The sequence below is a fragment of the Gorilla gorilla genome, chromosome 10 (genome assembly GCF_029281585.2).
Source record: "Gorilla gorilla gorilla isolate KB3781 chromosome 10, NHGRI_mGorGor1-v2.1_pri, whole genome shotgun sequence".
Lineage (NCBI taxonomy): Eukaryota > Metazoa > Chordata > Mammalia > Primates > Hominidae > Gorilla > Gorilla gorilla.
In genome coordinates, this window is record NC_073234.2 from 2,380,323 (window position 1) to 2,398,292 (window position 17,970).

Consider the following 17,970-nt stretch of genomic DNA (forward strand, 5'->3'; position numbering starts at 1 on the left):
TTCTGTCCATTCCTCCTTCCTTCCCTTCTTTCTTTCTCCCTGTTTTAGAATCAGTTTTGTAATTTATCCAAAAGGACCTATAAGGTTTCATGGGAATTCCACTGAATCTAGAGATCAATTTCAGGAGAATTATCATCTCATAAGTATTAAATATTTATCAATGAACTTGGTATATATTTCCACTTATTTAATATTGAATGCAATACTTTAAAGAACTAGGGAGAGAGGACATCATTGCATTTTTCATAATCTTATGTAGAAAGTATTAAGGCTTTCACCATTTTAAGTAAGATGTTTGCTATAGATTTTCTGTAAACACATAATCAGTTTGAAAATGTACTTTTCTATCCTCAGTTTGCTGGGAGTTTTTAATTTAAAAAATGTGTTACATTTTGTAAATTCCTTTTTTGCATCTATTGAGAGTGTCACGTGATTTTTCTTTTTTCTGTCAGCATGGTAGATATTCAGTTGTTGAAACCAACTTGAGATAAGCCCCACTTGGTTAAAACACATTATCATTTTTAAATATTCCTAGACTCACTTTGCTAATATTGTATTAAGAATGTTGCATCTAAGTTCATAATGGTTATCAGTCTGTCATTTTTGAGTTGTGATATCTGTATTTGTTTCTGATATCGAGAGAATCCACGTAAAACATCTACTTCTGTCATCAGTAATAATCTGACCAGGGATAACACCAACAGTTAGAGAGGAACCTGTCATTACCTGTGGCAGCAGAGATATCAGAGATTCCAAAAAGAAAAGCAAGGTTAAAATTTCAAATATAATCACATGAAATATCAGAAAGCCAGGGGATAGAAATATAGGAGAGCAAAATCTTAGAGGTCAAAACGAGTAGTTAAGTACTGCACATGATAATAAAAAGTAAAGTCTTTTCCTAAGGCAGAGCCTGGCTGCTGCCTAGCTTCTTTGACAATTCTTGGTAGGCTTTCATGGCTTTATAAGGGCTTATACTTTAGGTAAAGTTATAGTCAGGGAAACGGTGGGTGTAGGTTGGCTCTGTAGAAATGAAGCATTACAGGAGCACTGCAGTTAGAAAGAAACTGATACTGATGATACTTCGGTCACACTAATAATACATGCTAATGATAATCATAGCAATCATGGTAATGACAGAAAAAATATATATATAATATTAACATGCTTCTATTTGCACATATACATATGTGAATAGAAACATTGATTTAAAGACATGAAAGTATAGAAATAGCCTACACCTGATAAAGATATGCTCATACACAATAACAAACATCAGTATAAACAGAGATTTTGATGTATCACAGAATTCTCCAATAGATCACAATTTTGACACTATGGGAAGTGTCATTTTCAGAACTTTTCTTTATCTCCATTATCTCCATTCTCTATTTCCAACATTCCCGGAGACTGAACTCAAGGATCAGTAAATATTCTCAACCTTAATCATAGCAGACTTCATTCATCCCATATATGCTTGTTATTTTTCCCCATTGACAGAAGGCATTGTACCATGAAATATACAACATATCTCTGACACACCTGACGGAAACAAACAATGGGGAAAGATTGACTATTTAATCAATGGTGATGGGAAAACTGGCTAGCCATATGAAGAAAGCTGAAACTGGACCCCTTCCTTACACCTTATAAAATAATTAACTCAAGATGGATTAAAGACTTAAACATAAGATCTAAAACCATAAAAACTCTAGAAGAAAACCTAGCCAATACCATTCAGAACATAGGCATAGGCAAAGACTTCATGACTAAAACACCAAAAGCAGTGGCAACAAAAGCCAAAATTGAGAAACGGGATCTAATTAAACTAAAGATAGCTTCTGCACAGCAAAAGACACTATCATCGGAGTGAACACACAACCTACAGAGTGGGAGAAAATTTTTGCAATCTATCCATCTAACAAAGGGCTAATATCCAGAATCTACAAGGAACTTAAACAAATTTACAAGAAAAAAACAACCCCATCAAAAAGTGGGAAAAGGATATGAACAGACACTTCTCAAAAGAAGACATTTATGCGGCCAATAAACACATGAAAAAAAGCTCATCATAGGCTGGGCGTGGTGGCTCACGCCTGTAATCCCATCACTTTGGGAGGCCAAGGCGAGTGGATCACAAGGTCGGGAGTTTGAGACTTGCCTGGCCACTACAGTGAAACTCTGTCTCTACCAAAAACACACAAAAAAAACTTTAGCCAGGCGTGGTGGTATATATCTGTAATCCCAGCTACTCAAGAGGCTAAGGCAGGAGAATTGCTTGAACCCATTAGGTGGAGGTTGCAGTGAGCCGAAATTGTGCCACTGCACTCCACCCTGGGTGACAGAGTGAAGCTGTCTCGAAGAAAAAAAAAAAAAAGCTCATCACCCCTGGTCCAATGAGATACCATCTCACGCCAGTTAGAATGGCAATCATTAAAAAGTCAGGAAACAACAGGTGCTAGAGAGGATGTGGAGAAATAGGAATGCTTTTACACTGTTGGTGGGAGTGTAAATTAGTTCAACCATTGTGGAAGACAGTGTAGCAATTCCTCAAGGATCCAGAACTAGAAATACCATTTGACCTAACAGTCTCATTACTAGGTACACATCCAAAGGATTATAAATCATTCTACTATAAAGACACATTCACACATATGTTTATTGCAGCACTATTCACAATAGCAAAGACTAGGAACCAACCCAAATGCCCATCAATGATAGACTGGATAAAGAATATGTGGCACATATACACCATGGAATACTATGCAGCTATAAAAAAGGATGGATTAATGTCTTTTGCAGAGACATGGATGAAGCTGGAAACCATCATTCTCAGCAAACTATCACAAGAACAGAAAACCAAACACCACATGTTCTCACTCATAAGTGGGAGTTGAACAAAGAGAACACATAGACACAGGGAGGGGAACATCACACACTGGGGCCTGTCAGTGGGTAGGAAGGAAAGAGGAGGGATAGCATTAGGAGAAATACTTAATGTAGATGACGGGTTGATGGGTGCAGCAAACCACGACAGCACATGTATACCTATTTCACAAAACTGCAAGTTCTGCATATGTATCCCAGAACTTAAAGTGTATGTATGTGTGTATATATATACACACAAATGTAAATGTAAATGTAAATAAATTGAAAATGGTAAAAATAGAAATATGTTTCGTACACAAATAGTGACATAATAAAGCAAGATAGAATGTATGTTTGAGTTAAAAAAAACTGCTTAGAAGACAACTTGAATTCCATTCCAAGGAACTAGTTTTCAAAAGTTTACAACCAGATTTCAGTTTGGCAAAAGGCAACAATGCTGTTTTGAAAATAATTTCTGAAAAGAGCTTCCCCAGCAGTTCCAAATGGCAGTCCTGATACAAGGAAGTAGGAGCAATTTTGTTACCACCAGGAACATTGAATTTATTTTCAGACCTTGAAATTCTGGGAGGCCCTCGAATAATAATCAACTACAATATTTTACTTTACATAGAAATATTGTTTTAATGTTAATATAAAAGCTTGTATATGAACTAAAATTGTCAATCTGCCACTTTTAAGAAAGAAGAGTCCATTATGTCCCTAATCTATAGTGAGTTGATATGTTCCATAAGCAGTTCTGGAAGGAGGCTACACTTAGAGCATAAATTGGTATAGATCGCTTTGCTCTCACAGATAGCGACACAATATTTTCTGCTGAATGGGAAAAAGTTTGAAGGCATAAATCAAGATAAAGCAACCATCTGACAAAGAATTACAAAGAGGCCCCATACCTTTTTCTTAGTGAACGCCATGTGACACATTGATTTTCCACTGAAGATAAAAGCCAAAATCATGTGTCATCAATAGAAAGCAAGCAAAACTATTTGGTTCAATATGTTATGGTACTTAACAAAAAAAAACTTGCAGAGAAAAGACAAATCTAAAATGTTGCACATGATTCAAACAAGTCTGGATCAGAAGAGACATTTCAGAGGTCACCGCTAGAGAGTCAAGGATACATTAGAGAGAAATAAACTCCTGCTTTTTTGTTTATCTACTTACATACACAGATACTGTCTGATGAAGATGATTGATATCAGGTATGGTATTTGATGGTATAGTCATTTACAAAATAATTCATCCCTTATGATCTAATGCAATTTTCTTCATATTACACGTGTATATTTAAATACTTCCTTGTGAAGTGGCGGCTAGCCAGGCTGCTGTTAGCATATCCAGTACATTACTGCAAATTCCAAAATGGCAAATCCCACCGTTGAAATTTCAACCTCTCTAGCGTCCCTCGGCTGGAGTGCATAATCACGGCAAAAATCTGCAACATCAGAGGTGGCCGCCACAGACACAAAGTCTATGTTTCTCATTCCATTCTACCAAATCTAGTCAGCAGTCTGGGTGAGGGGGCTTGGCAGTATCTATGAGCAGAAAGCATTCAAATGGCTGGTATATGTGCTTCCGGGGAAACTAAGGGAAAAAAAGAGAGAGGGAGGGAGGGAGGGAACAAGAAAGAAGAAGGAAACTCAAGGAGAGAGGAAGGGAAGGAGGCTGGCAAGAAGGGATGGAGGGAGCAAGGGAGGGAGGAATAAAGGAAGGAAGTTACACCAAGTTTCAAAACTGGCCACGGACTGAGAAGGATTAAGAGACAAACGGAATTGAAAGCACTTATGTTCATACTCGGTATTTTTCTTACCCATTCTTGCAAATTAGTAATTTAAAAATTTTCATTTCCACAAATCCACGTGTTTTCTTGTTCCTCTCTCTCCGCTCTTTTTCCTTCTTTCCTTCCTGCCTTTCTTCTTTCTTTTCAACATAGGTTATATAAATGTGTGAGAGCTATCACTAGTCTACATTAATCATCAGGATTTTCCTGTATATTTCCAATTAAGATGACCCATAATAATATTCTACTGTAATTTTGGAGGGTCCAAAATACTAGATGGCATTTAGTGTTTTGGAAATCATGACAAGTCTAACAGGACTTTAAAAAACCTATCAAGACATCTGATGTGTTTTCTTGCCCATACACTCTTTAATGAGGTCTGCTTGACCCTTTCTTCTTCCCTTCTCTAGTCATGGGTTCTTCACACTGAAAACTAAGCTTTGCATCAGTGTTTGACGAACAGGTGACATAATAAACTGCAGTTATATTTTAAATTCAGCTCAAGATGGTAGATGAGAAATCTAAGATTGTGAAGTGAGATTTAGCATGCTGTTCAGTATGCAACAAATCTGAGTGTTGCTAACACAGGATTCATACCAACAGGCTCCTTCCAAAACCTTTCAATGCAAATTCTAGCAAATGCACACTTGGAAGAAAAATGTTCCATGAAGTTGTATATGTAAATTTATACTTTCAGCATTTATGTATATAATTTCAGGGGAAGTGGGATCAACTTAACATTATTAAACATAGTCCAATGATATTTACAACATAACTTCAGAAACATTTTATTACTAGAAGTATTTTAAAAAGGATGTACCATTTAGGATTTAAGACACACCCCACAAATGAAAAAACAAATTAGATTATGAACAACATTTAAAAAAAATTATGCCATCTCTTTCACTACAAAATCCTCCTGGGGGAAAAATATCTTTTCCTTCATTATTAAAGGATGTTATCAGAGCACAGTGGAATTCTTTCAGATTTAGTCAGAAGGTTCTCTGGAGTTGAGAGATCTATTGGAGAATATTTTCTTTGAAAGTCCATGTCCTTTCCCCAGGCCTACATCATATATAAATAAACATTTCAGAAAAGGGGCCATGTTAGGAAAAAGTGGGTTGAAGATTGTAAGACCTGGTTCCTGGGTGCCAAATAATTCACAAGTTGGAATAAGCTGGGTTTTTGTAACACTTCTCTATGACTGCCATTGATACTGAACTATGCCAAGGAACTAAGTCCTACCAAGGAAAAGCAGGAGGAAAACAGGTGTAAGGAAACATTTCCTGTCAGTGTGTCCAGAGATAGCATGAGTCAACAGCGGCTCCTCATGAAGCCATCGATTCGTAACACTGGAGTATCTAGAATGCATCTGGGTCGAATTATTAAAAAGAAAGTTCTTCTCAAGCTAGTTGTAATGGTAGCTAATTTAAAAAATTAATGTTCTGCGATTCTGATAAAAATCTATGTGGTGAACCAACAATAAAGGCGGCTGAAGATATTGGTATGAAATAGTTATTTTTCCTTATATACCTGGACGTTCATGTAAGAAATTATACTTTTGGAAGGTCTGTCATATTCTCAGTGTATAAGAGTGGAATCATTTTTAGAAGTTATTGTCAGAATTTTGCTTTAATAGTGCAATAAAGTGTGCATTCTCTCTCTCTCATTTTCATTCAACAGCCTCTACAAATTGAGCCTGGCTCAAAGGTCTTTCCCTCTTGGAATATGACTCCTCCCCTGTCCCTCTACATAGGCTATTCTATAACAAATTATTTGGCTGTCTTGATTTTTTCAGAGACCTCATGCTAGTAGTAGAGAGCCAGGAGAAAGTGAGATGTCCTATATAAAAGGCCTGCTAGAAAAAGAAATCAGCACTGAGTTCTAAGGATACTGAACAACTTTTTAAAAAACAAGCAAGCCATATTAAACACATTAGTTACAACCAAATTAGATAAAACAATGAAAATTATCCAAGAAGAAAAAGTACATCACCTGTCTAGGTTTAAAATTGCTTAAGGCTGCCATCCAAGGACCATCTATGATAACAAATACAGTAGTCTGTATTGACACAAAGTTTTAGTGATAGACGTAATTACATTCTTCTGCTGGTGGTGTTCTAGAATAAATGGAATATCTGCTGATCAAATCTGAATGCATCCCATAATATTAGCATGTAGGATCCCAGATCTGCAGGCACTATCTCTTTCTCAGATCTACACTTTGAATATTATGTTAGTTAAAATGAGAAGTATGTTAGAAAATGTCTTTTAGAAAAGAAATATTGGCTGAGTATGGTGGTTCATGCCTGTAATCCCAACACTCTGGGAGGCCAAGGTGAGAAGATCTCTTGAGCTCAAGAATTTGAGACCAGCTTGGGCAACATATCTATAAAAAATTTTAAAAATTAGCCAGTGTGGTGGTGCACACCTATAGGCACAGCTACTTCAGAGGCTGAATCAAGAGGATCACTTGAGCTTGGGAGTTTGAGGTTGCAGTGAACTATGAACATGGCACTGAACTCCAGTCTGGGCAACAGAGTGAGAACTTGTCTTCAAAAAAATAAAAAAGAAGAAAAAAATAGGAAACATTGTGTTCACATATGCTATGGTACTCTTTCTTATATAAACTATTTCTTTGCAGTATTCTAGAGGATTTAAGACAAATTTACCATTTAATAATTTCATATGGTATATTATTGCATTAGTATAGTATGTTATTATATAATTAGTATAAGTGACCAGTGCTGCAACAACCACATTCCAAAAAGTATTGTGATCCTCCAAAATTACAATGTCTAAATGACATTATTCTCCTTCATGAGACCATTATACCTTAATTTTTCAGCACCATGAAAATCTACAAACGCCCTCTAAACTATATTTAGAAAACGTGGGAAAAAAATAGATACAGTTTCAGAAGATACATATATTTTGAAAATTAGCCTTTTTGGAATAAATTATTCTTTATGACATATAAATAAACACATTTTTCAGACTGGCGGGGTAACATTTGCATCAGTCAAAATAATTAGATTACTAAAACCTGTAATCTTATTAGAAAAATGGTTTATTCAGAGAATCATTGGAATTATTAGCCTTCAAGCTGCTATATATTGAATCTGATCAAAATAATTAAGATAATATTATTTCATTTTTCAGTATAATATCTCCTTAGTATTTGTGTTTCTTATTTAATATGTGATTATATTTACTTCTGTGAATAATATGGATGAAGATCATTACAGTGTCAAGATCACTGGGTTCAGAACACAGAAACCTCAAGTCTATTCTTTTTTCTTAAATACCTGTAAGACTTTAAAGAAGACAGAGTTTCTGGACTCTAATTTCTCTATCTGTAGAATAAATGGGTTAGACCAAATAACTCCCTTCTGCTTATAAATTTTCTAATTATATGACTGGGCTTACACCTGGAAAACAGTCTATCTCCTGTATAAATTAATGATAGAAATGAAAACCACCATGTTTCATGAAATTAACCACATAAATATTAACATCAACTGCTCAGAAGGACTTAAGTGCAAGTATCACAGGAATTCTGAAGCACAGAGAACTAAATATAAGAAATGTAACACTTCGTATTTTCAAAGAAGATTTTAATAATATATGTAAACACAGTAGCCTGTTCATAAGAAAAAAGAAAAGTGACGTCTTAGCATATTCAGGGTTCAACCAAAACTACTACTGGAATGTAAATCAAAGTAATATTCACCTAACTGTCATAATTGGCATGAATAATTTTAAGTAAAACACTTTTGATATTAAATGTGAACAATAAGCCAAAACAGAGAAAATTAATCAATTGATCATTTATTGAAACTGAAATAAAAATATATAATTATTGAAGCCTCTTATATACATAAACCAATCATTGCTTAAATGAGCTGACATACTAGCTCCATAGTTTTATGTCACTAAGGAACTCTTTTGAACACAATAAAGAAACCAGAATTGAGCACAAAGAATGATGAACTGGGAAGTTCATGGCTTTCTATCTACTAATTAGGAGTACAATCATTAAGTCAAACAGCCACTCAACAAACATTTAGCATACAGCTTCTGGATACCGGGTACTGGTGTAGGTGCTAGAGCAACAAGGAAATATTCCCTGCATTCAGTGAGCTCACAGGCAAGTAAACAAGTAAGTATAAAGACTGCATGACTGATTGGGAGTGGTGGCTCATGCCTGTAATCCCAGCACTTTGGGAGGCCAACGTGGGCAGATCACGAGGTCAAGAGATCGAGACCATCCTGGCCAACATAGTGAAACCCCGTCTCTACTAAAAATACAAAAATTAGCTGGGCACGGTGGTGCATGGCTTTAGTTACTTGGGAGGCTGAGGCAAGAGAATCAATTGAACCTGGAAGGTAAAGGTTGCAGTGAGCTGAGATCACACCACTGCACTCCAGCCTGGTGACAGAGTGAGACTCTGTCTCAAAAAAAAAAAAAAAAAGGCTCCATGATAAATGTGTATCTACAAAAGGGCACAAAGGAATGAGTAGCTAATCCCCAAAGCCATATGGAGCAGTCAGTATAAGCTTCAGGAAAAGAAACTGAAGTAAAAAACTAACCTGAATCTGAAAAAAATGAGTAGGTATTTTCCAAGCATGTTTCAGGGGAAAAGTTGCAGGATGCAGAAGTCCTCCCAAGTACAAAAAGAGAATGAACTCTGGACAACTGGCAATTTATGGCACACAGGAATCAGTAAATGTAGGGATGAGAGGCACACAGAAACGTAGGCAAAAACAGGAATTTTGACTTTATTCCATAAATCATGGAAAGCCACCAATGGGTTTTAAGTAATAAAATACTAAGACCGGGTTTGCATTTTAGAAAGATCAATTTGATTTCAGTGAGGAGGTCCAAAAATGAGAGCAGCAAGGCCAGATAGAAGGTCCTACTGCAACTAGCTATGGTTAGAGATGCAGACCAAAACTAAGGTGAAATCATTTAGAAGAAAGAACGTGGATATAAGAGCCATTGGTTTGGCCTCTCCACATCATTTTTTTTAATTTTATTTTCATTTATTTATTAATTTTTTTTTTTGAGGCAGAGTCTCGCTCTGTCACCAAGGCTGGAGTGCAGTGGCGTGATCTTGACTCACTGCAAGTTCTGTGTCCCGGGTTCACACTATTCTCCTGCCTCAGCCTCCCGAGTAGCTGGGACTACAGGCACGCGCCACCACGACCAGCTAATTTTTTCTATTTTTTAGGAGAGATGGGGTTTCACCGTGTTAGCCAGGATGGTCTCGATCTCCTGACCTCGTGATCCACCCACCTCGGCCTCCCAATGTGCTGGGATTACAGGCTTGAGCCACCATGCCCAGCTGGCCTCTCCACATCTTTACTGTTATACTGATAACATGGGGATGAAAATAAATATTATTTGTATTTAAACTATTATTGTTATGTGAAAATTAAACAAATAACATACTATGATAACATCTGAGGTTCAAGAAATATTAAGTCCTGAAAATAGGAAAGATGAAAGGAAGGAAACAGGGAGTGGGGAGGAAAGTAGGAGAAAGGAGAGAATATAGGAATGAGAGAGGAGGAAAATAATAAGAAAGAAGTAGAAAGCTAGGTACAGTTGCTCATGACTGTAATCCCAGTGCTTTGGGAGGCCGAGTCAGGCAGATCACAAGGTCAGGAGTTCAAGACCAGCCTGGCCAATATGGTGAAACCTTGTCTCCACTAAAAATACAAAAATTAGCTGGGTGTGGTGGCAGGCACCTATAGTCCCAGCTACTCGGGAGGCTGAGGCAGGAGAATCACTTGACCCTGGGAGGCAGAGGTTGCAGTGAGCTGAGATCACACCACTGCACTCCAGCCTGGGTGACAGAGAAAGATGCTGTCTCAAGAAAAAAAAAAAAAAAAAAAAGAAAGAAGTAGAAAAAGATATAGTATTTCTTAATCAGCAGAAGCTACTCTTATTTTTCAATACTCTACCTTTCTAATGTGTCACTGACAAGGAAAGGTCTTGAATAATTGACTGAAGTCAGAATAGGTAAGGCACTCTAGCTGTGGATACGTGAGAGGCCTTAAAAAGTTCATGGAAAATGTATATTATGAAAAAAACTATGCAAAGGTTTCAATATTGGCAGCAAAATAAACTCATACTAATTTATTATAGCATGTTTGAACAGGATCTAGTTTGAGACAGTAAGAAGGAGTAGACATTAGTTTGAAAAGAGCCCCTAGCAGAGCAATGTAAATTCTGCTAAAATTGAAGCAAGAACAAACATTAGATTATGATGAAGCTTGAGTGAAAGAATGGTGAAATCACTGATGCTTTACAAGAAGCTTGAGGGGACAATGCACCAAAGAAATCAGTAGTTCACAAGCGGACAGCTTTTCTAAAGAAGAAACGAGATGATGTGGAAGATGAAGTCCACAGGGACAGATCATCCATATCAATTTTCAAGGAAAAAAATTAATCTTGTTTGTGCCCTAATTGAAGAGGACTGATAATCAACAGCACAAACAATAGCCAACATCGTAGACATCTTAATTGGTTCAGCTTACACAGTTCTGACTAAAAAATTAAAGTTGAACCAACTTTCCACTGCATGGGTGCCAAAAGTGTTGTGCTCAGATCAGCTGCAGACAAGAGGAGAGCTCTCAATGGAAATTTTAAAGAACTAGGGTCAAGATCCTGAAGGATTTCTTTGAAGAATTGTAACAGAAGATAAAACATGGCTTTCCCAGTATGATCCTGAGGGAAAAACACAATCAAAGCAATGGCTACCAAAGGTGGAAGTGGTCCAGTCAAAGCAAAAGGGGATCACTCAAGAGCAAAGGTCACGGCAACAGTTTTTTGGGGACATTCCAGGCATTTTGCTTGTTGACTTTGTGGAAGGTCAAAGAACAATAATATCTGCATATCATGAGAGTGTTTTGAATAAGTTAGCCAAAGTTTTAGGGCAAAATACCTGGGAAAGCTTTAGCAGACAGTCCTCTAACACCACAATGTTTCTGCTCATTCCTGTCATCGAGCAAAGGCAATTTTGTGAGAGTCTCAATGGGAAATTGTCAGGCATCCACCTTACAGCTCTGATTTGGCTCCTTCTGACTTCTTTTTGTTTCCCAATCTCAACAAATGTGGAAAGGGCACCCATTTTTCTTAAGTTAATAATGTATAAGAGACTGCATTGACATTGTTAAGTTCCCAGGACCATCAGTTCTTTAGGGATGAAAACCGAAGATCACATTTTCAATGTTTATCTTTTAACTTCATTTTTCCACAAACTTTTTGAAGTTTCTCCATACAAATGTCTCCATACAAACGAGCACTTGCAAAATAAGCAGAGAGTCTCATTCAATGGACAGAAAGTTCTGTGCCATCTAAAAATTATCTTAAGCAAGTTCAATGTGTAGCAACAGACTGTATTGATAAATATCAGTTAGGTTGACTTCTGCAATGACCATGATGGAGTAACAAGAACTAGACTTTCTCTCCCTCCTGAAACAACCAAAAAAATGGCCAAAATGTATGCCACAAAAGTTTGCAAGACCCTGTAAAGTCAGTCTCAAACAAGGTGAGCCTATCAACTGCCCTAATTTATGCCTGGAGAAAGTTTTCCAGCCCACTACTCCAGGAGAAGAGCCCAAGAGGAGCCCATTGTTCTCCCTGAGCTGAGGGGACAGAGCTGAGAGTCCACAGAAACCATGTTGACATGAGCTCTCAGGACAAGGTTTCCGAGAAGAAGGGGCTGCACAGAAAGAGAACTCCAGAGCTCTGCAAAGGGTCCCCCTAAAGTACATAGCTAAGTAATTGTTAGGACAGGCCTAGAGAAAAGTACCTACGGTTGGGGAAACAACACACAGATAAGATGAAAAGTAACAGTACACATGCTCACCAAGGTCCAGTAATAGTGCTTATTTTATCAGCCAACCCAGAAACACCTCAAGATTCCCAGGGATACCCAGAAGGATCTTGCCTCACTAGTTGGGAGTGATTAGCTCTAAAATGAGAACTGGTCTGATCCCACCTAATGAATTTTTAAAGCAAGACCAAAAAGAGTCAAACTCTTTCCAACTAAACTTAAATACATACCAATACAAAGATCAAGAATATTTATATATACTTCCAGCACTCAATAAGATAAAAGTCACCGTATGTGACATCCAGACACAGTTTAGCAGAGACGCAACAGTCACAACAAAAGACAGAAGAACGTGGCTCATAATAAGGAGAAAAATCACTGAGTCAGAACTGATCCAGAGTAAATCAAGGTGCCAGAGTTATCAGTTAAGAACATTAAAATGCTTATTGAAACAGTATTCTATATGTTCTAAAATAGAGACATGCAAGATACACTAAAGGAGGCTGGGCGCAGTGGCTCACGCCTGTAATCTCAGCATTTTGCGAGGCCGAGGCAGGTGGATCACGAAGTCAGGAGTTCAGGAGCAGCCTGACCAATATGGTGAAATCCCATCTCTACTAAAAATACAAAAATTAGCGGGGCATAGTAGCATGCGGCTGTAGTCCCAGCTACATGGTAGGCTGATAGCACATTAGTCATTAAAGAAGAAAAGATAGACACCTCTCAAAATAAAATATAGAGAGAAAATAAATTTTTAAAAAACATGAACAGAGCAATAGTAGACAGTACATTTCAAGTAACTGAATTTACGTGTAATCTCAGTTCCCAAAGGAGAGGAGAGGGAAGATGTGAAAACATTTGGGACTTTGAGTCAGGCAAAGCTTTCTTTGATATGACCCCACAGCATGATTTATATAATAATATATTGATAAGAAAAACTCATCAAATTTAAAAAAAAGAATCTGCTCTTCAAAAGAATCTATTAAGAGACTGAAAAGACAAGCTGCAGGCTGGGAGAAAATATTTGCAACTCATATATCTGATAAAAGGCTTGCATCAAAAATATATTTTAAAAGCTCAAAATTTAATAATGAAAAACAAACAACCCCATTTAAAACTTGGGTGAAAGACTGGAACAGACATTTCAAAGTAGACATTTGTTTGGTAAATAAGCACATATGCTCAACATAATTAATGCTTAGGGCAATGCAAATTAAAACCAAAATGAGACGCCACTATCTATTTTTAAATAGCTAAGATTAGCATGACTGATAATAGCCAAGCACTGGCTTGGATGTGGAGAAGCTGAAACTCTCATACACTGCTGATGGGAATACAAAAAAGTGTAACCTTTGAAAAACAGTTCAAGAGTCCCTTAAAATGTTAAACATACTTCTGCCGTAAGACTCAGCCATTGCACTCCTGGGTATTTACCCAAGAGAGATAAAAGTAGGTGTTCATATAATGATATCAACACAAATGTTCATAGCACATGTATTCATAATAGCCCAAACTAGAAACAGTCTAAATATCAATCAATACATTAATGAATTAACTTGCTTTATCCGAATTAATTATGGATACATACTATAACATGAATGAATCTCAAAATAATTATACTAAGTGAAACAAGGCAGACTCTAGAGGTAAAACATGCAGAGAAAAAAACATAAAATGTCAGACAAAAAAGTGCATAGTGTAAAATTGTATTTATATACATTTTTTGACTGTATAAATTACTGTCCAGTGACAGAAAGCAGTTTGGTGGTTTTTAAGGGCCAGGAATGAGGGGCCAGAGAAATGTATTATAAAGAGGCATCAGGAAACTGGAGGTGAAGTATATTTCCATCACCTCGATTGTGTGCTGATGGTTTCTAAACTTTCAATATTTTTAGTTTATTATATGTTATACAAAATAAAGCTTGTAATAAAAATCAAAAGATTGAGCCATCCTTATTTTCTCTATAAAAGAGCAGAATTCTCCTTTTAGAGATTTGGAAAGATTATTAAAAGATAAGTTACAAAATACAGTACCTGACACGTATAAAATATTAAATAAATATTAGCCACGCTTAATTATTTTGTTTTAAGTCTATATGAGTCAAGTTTTAGTAGAAATATGGGCTAGAAAAAAAAAAAACAGAAAGCGGGACTCTGTGATCCGACTTGGGCTTATAGAACAGACTGTACTAGTTTGTTCTCATGCTGCTAATAAAGTCCTACCCAAGACCGGGTAATTTATAAAGGAAAGAGGTTTAATGAACTCACAATTCCACATGGCTGGGGAGGCCTCACAGTCACGGCAGAAGGCAAAAAAGAAGCAAAGGCACATCTTAAATGGTAGCAGAGAAGAAAGCTTGTGTAGGAAAACTCCCATTTTAAAAGCATCAGATCTCGTGAGACTTATTCGCTACCAGGAGAACAGTAGGGGGAACCCGCCCCTATGATTCAATTATCTCCACCTGACTCCATCCTTGACATGCGGGGATAATTACAATCAAGGTGAGATTCGGCCGGAGACACAGCCGAATCATATCAATGACTAATGAGAGTTATGTCCAGAACCTAATGAAAACCTGTCTGAGGCCACATTCCCTGTAAAGCAGATTTGAGATAGAGATTTGTGTAGAGAACATTTAACTGGGTAAAATCCTAGGAACCAACAACTGTGGCAAAAAAGCTGAATTGGATAAAGGGAGTTGAGATGTGAGGCAGTCACAACAAATACCTCAGCTAATCTCAAGGGGGAGCTGAGAAGCTGGGGTGACCCTTCAGAGTTGCCCTAAATTGAGGCAGGAGTATGGAGTTTTAATACCTTTCACTGACCATTCTTCAGATACGAGTTGTCCCCAAGGATGGACATCAGCTTGACAAGTTATTAATTAGATCTCCTGAAAATAAATTCTAGAGAGAATCAGCTGAGAGGCATGAATTGCCAACACTCCCAATAGCTGGGCAAACTTCAGTTTTGAGGGAGGATTTGGGTCACACACAAAAGTCTCCACAACCAATTATTCATGGGAAATTCTATGTAGGCAGAGCTATTTCATGGCCAGTTAATCAAAACTACATAATCTATTTGGTTAAGCAAAAGAAATTAAAAAGATAAAATAAAATCTATATATTAACACTCAAAAGTTTTTAATGCATTTGCCTTGCATTTCTTGTGTTTTGCCTTCCATTTCAAATGTTTTGCCTTGCATTTGTTTATTTGCTTTTAAGAACCTTTAGAGAACAATAATTACCAATATAATATGGAGTAGCACAGCATAGACGAGGGAAGATAACTCTCTCCCTTTTCCCAGAACCTGGAACAGCTAAAGATCCTAAGCATTGTCAGCTTTGGTATCTGACATAGTTTGGATGTTTGTCCCCTTCAAATCTCACGTTAAAATGTGATCCCCAATGTTGGAGATAGATGCCTCCTGAATGGCTTGGTGCTGTCCTCTTGGTAATGAATGAGTTCTTACCCTGTGAGTTCATGCGATATCTGGTTGTTTAAAAGAGACTGACACCTCCTCCCTGTCTCTCTTGCTTCCTCTCTCACCATGTGATATGCTGGTTTCCCTTCACCTTCCACCATGATTGGAAGGTTCCTGAGGCCCTCCCTGGAAGCAGGTGCCAGTACTATGCTTCATGTACAGCCTTCAGAACAAGGAGCCAAATAAACCTCATTTCTTTATAAATTACCCAGCCTCAGGTATTTCTTTATAACAATGCAAATGGGCTAACAGAGTATCATTCATGGACAGTGAGTGTATAGGTCAATTTTCATGCTGCTGATAAAGACATAACCAAGACTGGGTAATTTATAAAGAAAAAGAGGTTTAATGAATTCACATATCTGTACCGCTACCTGTATAAATATGGAAATATCTTCACCGCTACCTGTACAAACATGGAAATATCTACACTGCTACCTGTATAAACATGGAAATATCTACACCGCTATCTGTATAAACATGGAAATAACTACACCGCTATCTCTATAAATATAGAAATATCTACACCGCTGTCTCTATAAACATGGAAATGTCTACCACGCTATCTGTAGAAACATGGAAATATCTACACCGCTATCTCTATAAACATGGAAATATCTACACCACTATCTGTATAAACATGGAAACATCCACACCGCTATCTGTATAGACATGAAAATATCTACACCGCTATCTGTATAAACATGGAAACATCTACACCGCTATCGGTATAAACATCCGTACTTGCTCTTAATTTATACCCAAGGCTGGGATGTTTCATATGATAAAAAGACCAAATACAGAATTAGTCTATATTTGGTCTGGCAATTGATCTCTGCAATAATCAAACCTCAAAGACAATCAAACCTGAAATCTAAGCTACATATTAAATAGCTTGGTTTTTAGGTTGCACGTTGCTGTGTATGCTGGCTTCATAGAAAATGCAAGTAGCAATGGCCATTTTTTAATAGTCATTAGCCTTGAAGCTCTCCTAGTTTTGAATCACATAGAAATAGAAATCAAATCTCACTAGATTTTTTTTTTTTTGAAACAGGGTCTGGCTTCTTTGCCCAGGCTGAAGAGCAGGGCATGATCTTGGCTCACACCTCTGCCTCTCGGACTCAAGTCATCCTCCCACCTCAGCCTTGGAGTAGCTGGGACCACAGGCATGTGCCACCATATCCAGCTAATATTTTTATTTTTGTACAAATGGGGTTTGTCATCTTTCCCAGGCAGGCCTCAAACTCCAAGACTCAAGCAATCCACCTGCCTTGAATTCCCAAAGTACTGGGTTTACAGGTGACAGCCACTACGCCCAGCAACTAAACTTCTAAAAATCAATTTTACATAAAATTATCTAAGCGTGCAAGGAAAGATAAGAAGCCTAAGGAACCAGTGAGTTGAAGAATAAATGCAGTTTAAATCATACATGTAAACAACATTATGTGATGTGGTAGGAATCATCTAGCATGCTTTAAAGCATGAGTAAAAAGTCTTTTCTTAGAAAACTGGATCTTAGTTTAGGATATCTTTAGATAAGAGTATGAAAAGTCATATCATATTGATAAGTAAAGTGCTTCCTTTGGCTAATTTTAAGGATAGGACATTTACTTTCATATAATTCATAGGAATCTTAGACTGAAAAATAAAATTTCCCTTCTCAAATCCTTACTTTCATACATTTTTTGCATTTCTTTCACTTTTGTGTTAATGGCCTATGTCTCAACATATTCTATTAAGCCTTCTGGAAACACATACTTTGTTTCCAGCCTCTTCAGAGAACCATCACTCCACTTCCTAGGCTTCTGAAGAAGCAGACCCAAGCTTATAGTTATTACATATTTCTAAATCTAGGTGACCAAGAAAAATTGATACTTTTCCCATCATACCTTTAAGTTAATAATCAGGTGTATGCTGAGAGGTAAAGACCCAAGAGTGTTTGTTGTCTAATTGTGCAGCTGTATAAACAAATCTTAATG